Here is a 10,000-nt window from a genome sequence, read left to right on the forward strand (position 1 = left end):
CCACCGGAACTTTTTTTTTTTTACGTGCGTAAAAAAAGGTGCGTGCGTGGAAGAAAAGATTTAAAAAAAAAAAAAAAAAAGTGCACCCACACAAGTCCCGGGTCCACGTTGGTGCACAGAACCCGGAGTATAGAGTCCAAGTCCGGTGTTGCTAAGTCCAGATGAGCGGGTGGTGGTGTGGAGGAGGGGGGGAGGGGGGAAGCAGAGTTCTACTTACAGGTGATGTCGTGTGACGTCATAAATCCCCTTTCGTTGCTCGTGCATGTGGCGCCAACACGCACGCCGCGACTGAGGAGGTGAGAAGATGGAGGAGGACTTTTTAAAACAAGTGTGACGGCCCGATGGGAGGAGACAGCAAGGCGTTTTATTTGCGCCGGCCTATGGCGGGACAGCCGGCGCTCGCCGGGAACTGCCGAGCGGAGCCGAGCGTGGCCGACGCGGAGGGGAGGAACAGGAGCCCGCGGATGTGCACCCTCTAGTGGTCGAGTGGTGCTACTGCACACTTAAAGTGGAACACATGTTCGCTTCAAACACTTGGAGAAAAATGGTAAAACATTTATATTATTTTAATTACTTTAACAATCAGGGGACGAAATATGACCTTTTTTGTCCTTTTAGTTTTGTTTTTTTTTTTACTGTATTTTGGCTACATTTTTACTTACTTTTATTATTTGGCTTTTAACACTACGTGAGTTGTGTGGTCCTCTGTTGTCCTTTGTGTTTTTTATACATTTTTATTTCTATTTACTGTTTTAATTGGCTTTACCCTTTAAAATAGTTTTTAATCATATTTATTTTCATATTGGTTTTATATCTATTTATTTTTTGTTTTTATTCAGTCATGGTGGTGCTAAGGATAATATTTGAATATTGTTTTTAATATTGTTTTTAATATTTTTGTGCAGCACTTTGAAAACATTTGTGTTGTTTAAATGTAATAAAATAGTAAAAAAAAAAAAATAGTTTCTCTCTCTTTTATGAAATAACATTGGAGGAATTGTTAAAATGTGTAAATGGGACAAAACAAACAACATGTTTACTTGACCCAATTCCTGGGAAACTTATCAAGGAGCTTTTTGTATTATTAGGTCCATCAGTGTTAAATATTATAAACGTATCACTTTCCTCCGGCACTGTTCCCCTAGCATTCAAAAAAGCGGTTATTCATCCTCTACTCAAAAGACCTAACCTCGATCCTGACCTCATGGTAAACTACCGGCCGGTGTCCCACCTTCCGTTTATCTCAAAAATCCTCGAAAAAATTGTCGCACAGCAGCTAAATGAACACTTAGCGTCTAACAATCTCTGTGAACCTTTTCAATCCGGTTTCAGGGCAAATCACTCTACGGAGACAGCCGTCGCAAAAATGACTAATGATCTATTGCTAACGATGGATTCTGATGCGTCATCTATGTTGCTGCTTCTTGATCTTAGCGCCGCTTTCGATACTGTTGATCATAATATTTTATTAGAGCGTATCAAAACGCGTATTGGGATGTCAGACTTAGCCTTGTCTTGGTTTAACTCTTATCTTACTGACAGGATGCAGTGTGTCTCCCATAACAATGTGACCTCGGACTATGCTAATGTAACGTGCGGAGTTCCCCAGGGTTCGGTTCTTGGCCCTGCACTCTTTAGTATTTACATGCTGCCGCTAGGTGACATCATACGCAAATACGGTGTTAGCTTTCACTGTTATGCTGATGACACTCAACTCTACATGCCCCTAAAGCTGACCAACACGCCGGATTGTAGTCAGCTGGAGGCGTGTCTTAATGAAATTAAACAATGGATGTCCGCTAACTTTTTGCAACTCAACGCTAAGAAAACGGAAATGCTGATTATCGGTCCTGCTAGACACCGACATCTATTTAATAATACCACCTTAACATTTGACAACCAAACAATTAAACAAGGCGACTCGGTAAAGAATCTGGGTATTATTTTCGACCCAACTCTCTCGTTTGAGTCACACATTAAGAGTGTTACTAAAACGGCCTTCTTTCATCTCCGTAATATCGCTAAAATTCGTTCCATTTTGTCCACAAGCGATGCTGAGATCATTATCCATGCGTTCGTTACATCTCGTCTCGATTACTGTAACGTTTTATTTTCGGGCCTCCCTATGTCTAGCATTAAAAGATTACAGATGGTACAAAATGCGGCTGCTAGACTTTTGACAAAAACAAGAAAGTTTGATCATATTACGCCTATACTGGCTCACTTGCACTGGCTTCCTGTGCACCTAAGATGCGACTTTAAGGTTTTACTACTTACGTATGAAATACTACACGGTCAAGCTCCTGCCTATCTTGCCGATTGTATTGCACCATATGTCCCGGCAAGAAATCTGCGTTCAAAGAACTCCGGCTTATTAGTGATTCCCAGAGCCCAAAAAAAGTCTGCGGGCTATAGAGCGTTTTCTATTCGGGCTCCAATACTATGGAATGCCCTCCCGGTAAAAGTTAGAGATGCTACCTCAGTAGAAGCATTTAAGTCTCATCTTAAAACTCATTTGTATACTCTAGCCTTTAAATAGACTCCCTTTTTAGACCAGTTGATCTGCCGTTTCTTTTCTTTTCTTTTCTACTCTGCTCCCAACCCGGGGTGGACCGCTAGCCTGTCCATCGGATGGGTACATCTCTACGCTGCTGACCCGTCTCCGCTCGGGATGGTTCCTGCTGGCCCCACTATGGACTGGACTCTCGCTGATGTGTTGGACTTTCACAATATTATGTCAGACCCACTCGACATCCATTGCTTTCGGTCTCCCCTAGAGTAGAGGGGGGGGGTTACCCACATATGCGGTCCTCTCCAAGGTTTCTCATAGTCATTCACATTGACGTCCCACTGGGGTGAGTTTTCCTTGCCCGTATGTGGGCTCTGTACAGAGGATGTCGTTGTGGCTTGTACAGCCCTTTGAGACACTTGTGATTTAGGGCTATATAAATAAACATTGATTGATTGATTGAAATGTGCTATATAAATAAAGTGGATTGGATTGGATACATATTTTGTTGTGTTACTCCATTACGCTTTTTTCTCAAATGTTTTGACAAAAAAGGGGCATAAAAACTTTAGAGTTTAGATTAATCACGATTAATCACAGTTGACCACATCACCGATTTTTGCCGACGTAATAGAATTAGACTTAGACAAACTTTATTGATCCACAAGGGAAATTGTTCCACACAGTAGCTCGGTTTCAAAGGATGGAAAGGGTAAGGATGGAAAGGATAATGCAGGTACAAAGTAGACTAAAAATGTACCATCCATCCATCCATTTTCTACCACTTGTCCCTTTTGGGGTCGCGGGGGGTGCTGGAGCCTATCTCAGCTACAATCGGGCGGAAGGTGAGGTACACCCTGGACAAGTCGCCACCTCATCGCAGGGCCAACACAGATAGACAGTGTACCAAAGTAGCAATATAAAATATAACATATATGTAATATTTACATATTATATATACAGTATATAATATATACTGATATATCATATTAATATATAATAGCAGCGTTCTGGTGAGGGGCTGATTAAAAACGTGTTTTTATCCATCTGCATTTATTACAATAATTATTACAATATTTTTTTGTGATTAATCACATGAATATTTTCTTAATAATAATACCTGGGATTTATATAGCGCTTTTCTAAGTACCCAAAGTCGCATTACATGTTAAAAACCCATCATTCATTCACACCTGGTGGTTAAATCAGATTAATCCTTTTTTTCAAATCTGATTATTCACGAATAAGGCTAATTTTTTTTGTGTGCTTTTAATCATTTTTTTACTGTATTTAAACTGTAAACATTTTTTTTTTAATCCTAAAAGGGCATGATAACATCTTGGATTCATATTTTTTGCTTTCTTTGCTCATATCTCTCAATTTTAGTCCTAGAGTAAAATACTCAACATATTATGATTTTCAAAATGTAACAATTTGAAGGTATTTTAATTAAATGAAATCAAAATTGTCAATTAGCACACATTTGCATAACATGAGTTACTGTACGAATGTCATTATCTCATCAAAATAATCAAAATTTAAAAAACATATTACATGTGTGACATTTTTGTTTCGTACTGAAGTTTATTTAATGAGCAAAAAAAAAACTTAAAAACTGAAGGTCACAGCCTTCGTCCTTTGAAGGGAATTAATTTTAAAACAATGTATTCGAAGAGTTAAAAGTATAAAACCAGTGAAGTTGGCACGTTGTGTAAATGGTAAATAAAAACAGAATACAATGATTTGCAAATCCTTTTCAACCTATATTCAATTGAATAGACTGCAAAGACAAGATACTTAACGTTCAAACTGAGAAACTTTGTTATTTTTTGCAAATATTAGCTCATCGGGAATTTGATGCCTGCAACATGTTTAAAAAAAGCTGGCACAAGTGGCAAAAAAGACTGAGAAAGTTGAGGAATGCTCATCAAACACTTATTTGGAACATCCCACAGATGAACAGGCAAATTGGGAACAGGTGGGTGCCATGATTGGGTATAAAAGTAGATTCCATGAAATGCTCAGTCATTCACAAACAAGGATGGGGCAAGGGTCACTATTCTGTGAACAAATGCGTGAGCAAATTGTTTAACAGTTTAAGAACAACATTTCTCAACCGGCTATTGCAAGGAATTTATGGATTTCACCATCTACGGTCCATAATATCATCAAAAGGTTCAGAGAATCTGGAGAAATCACTGCACGTAAGTGGTCCCTCAGGCGGTACTGCATTAAAAAACGACGTCAGTGTGTAAAGGATATCACCACATGGGCTCAGGAACACTTCAGAAAACCACTGTCAGTAACTACAGTTCGTCGCTACATCTGTAAGTGCAAGTTAAAACTCTACTATGCAAAGTCAAATGCTATTTATCAACAACACCCAGAAATGCCGCCAGCTTCGCTTGGCCCGAGCTCATCTAAGATGAACTGATGCAAAGTGGAAAAGTGTTCTGTGGTCTGACGAGTCCACATTTCAAATTGTTTTTTGAAAACTGTGGACGTCGTGTCCTCCGGACCAAAGAGGAAAAGAACCATCCGGATTGTTATAGGCGCAAAGTGTAAAAGCCAGCATGTGTGATGGTATCGGGGTGTATTAGTGCCCAAGACATGGGTAACTTACACATCTGTGAAGGCGCCATTAATGCTGAAAGGTACATACAGGTTTTGGAGCAACACTTTAACTTTAACTTAACATATGTTGCCATCCTAATACACCCCCAAACCATCACAGATGCTGACTTTTGTGCTTTGCGCCTAGAACAATCCGGATGGTTCTTTTCCTCTTTGTTCCAGAGGACACGACTTCCACAGTTTCCAAAAAACAATTTGAAATGTGGACTCGTCAGACCACAGAACACTTTTCCACTTTGCATCAGTCCATCTTAGATGAGCTCAGGCCCACCGAACCCGGCGGCGTTTCTGGGTGTTGTTGATAAATGGCTTTCGCTTTGCATAGTAGAGTTTTAACTTGCACTAACAGATGTAGCGACCAACTGTAGTTACTGACAGTGGTTTTCTGAAGTGTGCCTGAGCCCATGTGGTGATATCCTTTACACACTGATGTCGCTTTTTGATGCAATACCGCCTGAGGGATGGAAGGTCACAGGCATTCAATGTTACGTGCAGTGATTTCTCCAGATTCTCTGAACCTTTTGATGATATTACGGACCGTAGATGGTGAAATCCCTAAATTCCTTGCAATAGCTGGTTGAGAAATGTTGTTCTTAAACTGTTCGCCAATTTGCTCACGCATTTGTTTACAAAGTGGTGACCCTCGCCTCATCCTTGTTTGTGAATGACCGAGCATTTCATGGAAGCTGCTTTTACACCCAATCATGGCACCCACCTGTTCCCAATCAGCCTGTTCACCTGTGGGATGTTCCAAATAGGTGTTTTGATGGGCATTCCTCAACTTTCTCAGTCTTTTTTGCCACTTGTGCCAGCTTTTTTGAAACATGTTGCAGGCATCAAATTCCAAATGAGCTAATATTTGCAAAAAATAACAACGTTTTCCAGTTCGAACGTTGAGTATCTTGTCTTTGCAGTCTATTCAATTGAATATAAGTTGAATAAATCATTGTATTCTGGTTCTATTTACCATTTACACAACGTGCCAACTTCACTGGTTTTGGGGGTTTGTACAATACCCCAAAACACAAGACTTAAAAAAAAATATGAATCACATGCGTTAACGTTAAAAGTCCTAAAAGCTTATTAGAACCAGAACCCCAGTACTACTTTAAATATGTCAGGGTTAAGTTTAATATCTGCTTTGTTTGGCACATATTTCTCATTGCGTCTCTCGGGGGGCAAACGCTGCTGAAAAGTCTGAGGGGGTCAGGTTTAAATCCCGCTCCCCCGGCGCTTATCACCGGTATCGACTTCCTGCTCACCCCTGCCATGTCCCGGTGAAAAACAGACGTGTGTTCGTTCAAAGGTGGATCTGCCGACCGTGTGTGCATGCAAACTGTGCTTAATTGGAATGAAAAGCCTGCAGACCACCGCCGGGAACATCCAATCAGACGAAAACCCGCACAGTCACCGCACCGCCTCCTCACTGGCTCGCGGAAATGCCAATTGATTTTTAGCCGAGGGGAGCGCGGCCTTCAATCGATCGGTGATTGATAGATTGGATGGACTCACTGGGGGGTCCTCGGGGGGAAACCCGGAGAGCCTCAGTAGATAGACGCTCTTCAAGATAGAGCTAATAAAGAAAGAGTCCTCCCATTTAAAGAAGTAGCGCGAGCCCTCATACTTACAATATTTAGAAGTAGCCAACATCAAACTTATGCTGAAAAATTCAAGGATATTTTTAATTTTTTTTAAGAAACATGTAAAATAAGGACTGTGAAATTTAACGCGTTAACTATTTATTAATATCTCGATATTTTTAGGCCATGTCACGATACACGATATACAAACCCCGTTTCCATATGAGTTGGGAAATTGTGTTAGATGTAAATATAAACGGAATACAATGATTTGCAAATCATTTTCAACCCATATTCAGTTGAATATGCTACAAAGACAACATATTTGATGTTCAAACTGATAAACATGTTTTTTTTTTGCAAAGAATCCTTAACTTTAGAATTTGATGCCAGCAACACGTGACAAAGAGGTTGGGAAAGGTGGCAATAAATACTGATAAAGTTGAGGAATGCTCATCAAATACTTATTTGGAACATCCCACAGGTGTGCAGGCTAATTGGGAATAGGTGGGTGCCATGATTGGGTGTAAAAACAGCTTCCCAAAAAGTGCTCAGTCTTTCACAAGAAAGGATGGGGCGACGTACACCCACTTTGTCCACAACTGCGTGAGCAAATAGTTAAACAGTTTAAGAACAACGTTTCTCAAAGTGCAATTGCAAGAAATTTTGGGATTTCAACATCTACGGTCCATAATATCATCAAAAGGTTCAGAGAATCTGGAGAAATCACTCCACGTAAGCGGCATGGCCGGAAACCAACCTTGAATGACCGTGACCTTCCATCCCTCAGACGGCACTGTATCAAAAACCGACATCAATCTCTAAAGGATATCACCACATGGGCTCAAGAACACTTCAGAAACCCACTGTCACTAAATACAGTTGGTCGCTACATCTGTAAGTGCAAGTTAAAAATCTACTATGCAAAGCGAAAGCCATTTATCAACAACACCCAGAAACGCAGCCGGCTTCTCTGGGCCCGAGATCATCTAAGATGGACTGAATCAAAGTGGAAAAGTGTTCTGTGGTCTGACGAGTCCACATTTCAAATTGTTTTTGGAAACTGTGGACGTCGTGTCCTCCGGACCAAAGAGGAAAATAACCACCCAGATTGTTATAGGCGCAAAGTGTAAAAGCCAGCATCTGTGATGGTATGGGGGTGTATTAGTGCCCAAGGCATGGGTAACTTACACATCTGTGAAGGCACCATTAATGCTGAAAGGTACATACAGGTTTTGGAACAACATATGCTGCCATCTAAGCGCCGTCTTTTTCATGGACGCCCCTGCTTATTTCAGCAAGACAATACCAAGGCACATTCAGCACATGTTACAACAGCGTGGCTTCGTAAAAAAAGAGTGCGGGTACTTTCCTGGCCCGCCTGCAGTCCAGACCTGTCTCCCATCGAAAATGTGTGGCGCATTATGAAGCGTAAAATACGACAGCGGAGACTGAAGATCTACATAAAACAAGAATGGGAAAAAAATTCCACTTTCAAAGCTTCAACAATTAGTTTCCTCAGTTCCCAATTGTTTATTGAATGTTGTTAAAAGAAAAGGTGATGTAACACAGTGGTGAACATGCCCTTTACCAACTACTTTGGCACGTGTTTCAGCCATGAAATTCTAAGTTAATTATTATTTGCAAAAAAAAAATAAAGTTTATGAGTTTGAACATCAAATATCTTGTCTTTGTAGTGCATTCAACTGAATATGGGTTGAAAAGGATTTGCAAATCATTGTATTCCGTTTATATTTACATCTAACACAATTTCCCAACTCATATGGAAACGGGGTTTGTACATCGGCAAAAAAACTGGGCTTTTGTCAACTGCGATTAATCGTGACTAATAAAAATTAAAAAGAGTGATTATCTGTTTTAGAGAATTATTAGTTTGACAACACTAATACTACTGAGGTTAATCACACAAAATGATTTCAACGGTCATGTATAAAAGCAGATTAATCCAAATCAGTGTTGGTTTCTGACGTTGATTTGACCTTTGAATTTTGGTCATTACCACCTAAAATTCTACAAGACAAATACAACGTTGACACAACATGCTTTTTGACAACGTTTATTCAATGTCAGGTTTTGACGTTGATTTGACCATTGAATTTTGGTAATTTCCAGCAGCGTGGCTTCATAGTAAAAGAGTGTGGGTACTAGACTGGCCTGCCTGTAGTCCAGACCTGTCTCCTATTGAAAATTAGTGGTGCAATATGAAGCCTAAAATACAACTGTTGAACAACTTAAGCTGTACATCAAGCAAGAATGGGAAAGAATTCCACCTGAAAAGCTTCAAAAATTGGTCTCCTCAGTTCCCAAACGTTTACTGAGTGTTGGTAAAAGGAAAGGCCATGTAACACAGTGGTAAAAATGCCCCTGTGCCAACTTTTTTGCAATGTGTTGCTGCCATTAAATTCTAAGTTAATGATTATATGCAAAAAAAAAATAAAGTTTCTCAGTTCGAACACTAAATATCTTGTCTTTGCAGTCTATTCAATTGAATATAAGTTGAAAAGGATTTGCAAATCATTGTATTCTGTTTTTTTTTACCACTGTAAATAAAAAGCTCCAGGGAGCCACTAGGGCGGCGCTAAAGAGCCGCATGCGACTTGAAAGCCGCGGGTGGCCGACCCCCGCCTTAGGAGGATACCATAGCTTACCGCTAACAGGCCAGCACTCCTCAATGTAAACAAACACCATGGGTGGATCTACTTAGGGGTATTGATCCGATACCAAGTAGTTACAGGATCATACATTGGTCATATTCAAAGTCCACATGTGTCCAGGGACGTATTTCCTGACTTTATAAACACAATATACATTTTTTAAAAAGGAAAAAAGATCTTGTGATGATAAAAAATATCGATGTAATCATACTAGTATCGAATAGATAAGCTCTTGCACTTGGTATCATTACAGTGGATGACAGGTGTAGAATCTACACAACCATAGATCTTATGGTAAAAAAAAATTTACCGTAGAAATAACAGTGGTACCGTTTTTTAATTTACAGTAATGCACTGTAAAAACAAGGACCGTATACTTACGGTAAAAAAAAAAAAACTGCAGGTCAGTCCTCAGAATTTGGCCATAAAAAAAAAATATATATATATATATATATATATATATATATATATATATATATATATATATATATATATATATATATATATATATATATATATATATATATATATATATATATATATATATATATATATGTATATATATGTATATATATACTGTATATATATTTTTTAAATTTTTA

The 10,000-nt window shown here is 39.3% G+C and overlaps 1 protein-coding gene across 1 annotated transcript in view; it reads right to left on the reverse strand.

Annotated features, from left to right (window-relative positions):
* The window catches only part of mafaa (MAF bZIP transcription factor Aa), a 1,525-nt gene extending 1,380 nt beyond the window's left edge, over positions 1–145 (reverse strand). Inside the window, exon 1 of the mRNA XM_062028680.1 lies at positions 1–145. This exon is cut by the window's left edge and continues 1,197 nt beyond it. The gene's annotated coding sequence lies outside the window, so the exon portion shown is untranslated.
* Between the last annotated feature and the right edge of the window lie 9,855 nt (positions 146–10,000).

The sequence above is a fragment of the Entelurus aequoreus genome, linkage group LG19, assembly GCF_033978785.1.
Source record: "Entelurus aequoreus isolate RoL-2023_Sb linkage group LG19, RoL_Eaeq_v1.1, whole genome shotgun sequence".
NCBI lineage: Eukaryota > Metazoa > Chordata > Actinopteri > Syngnathiformes > Syngnathidae > Entelurus > Entelurus aequoreus.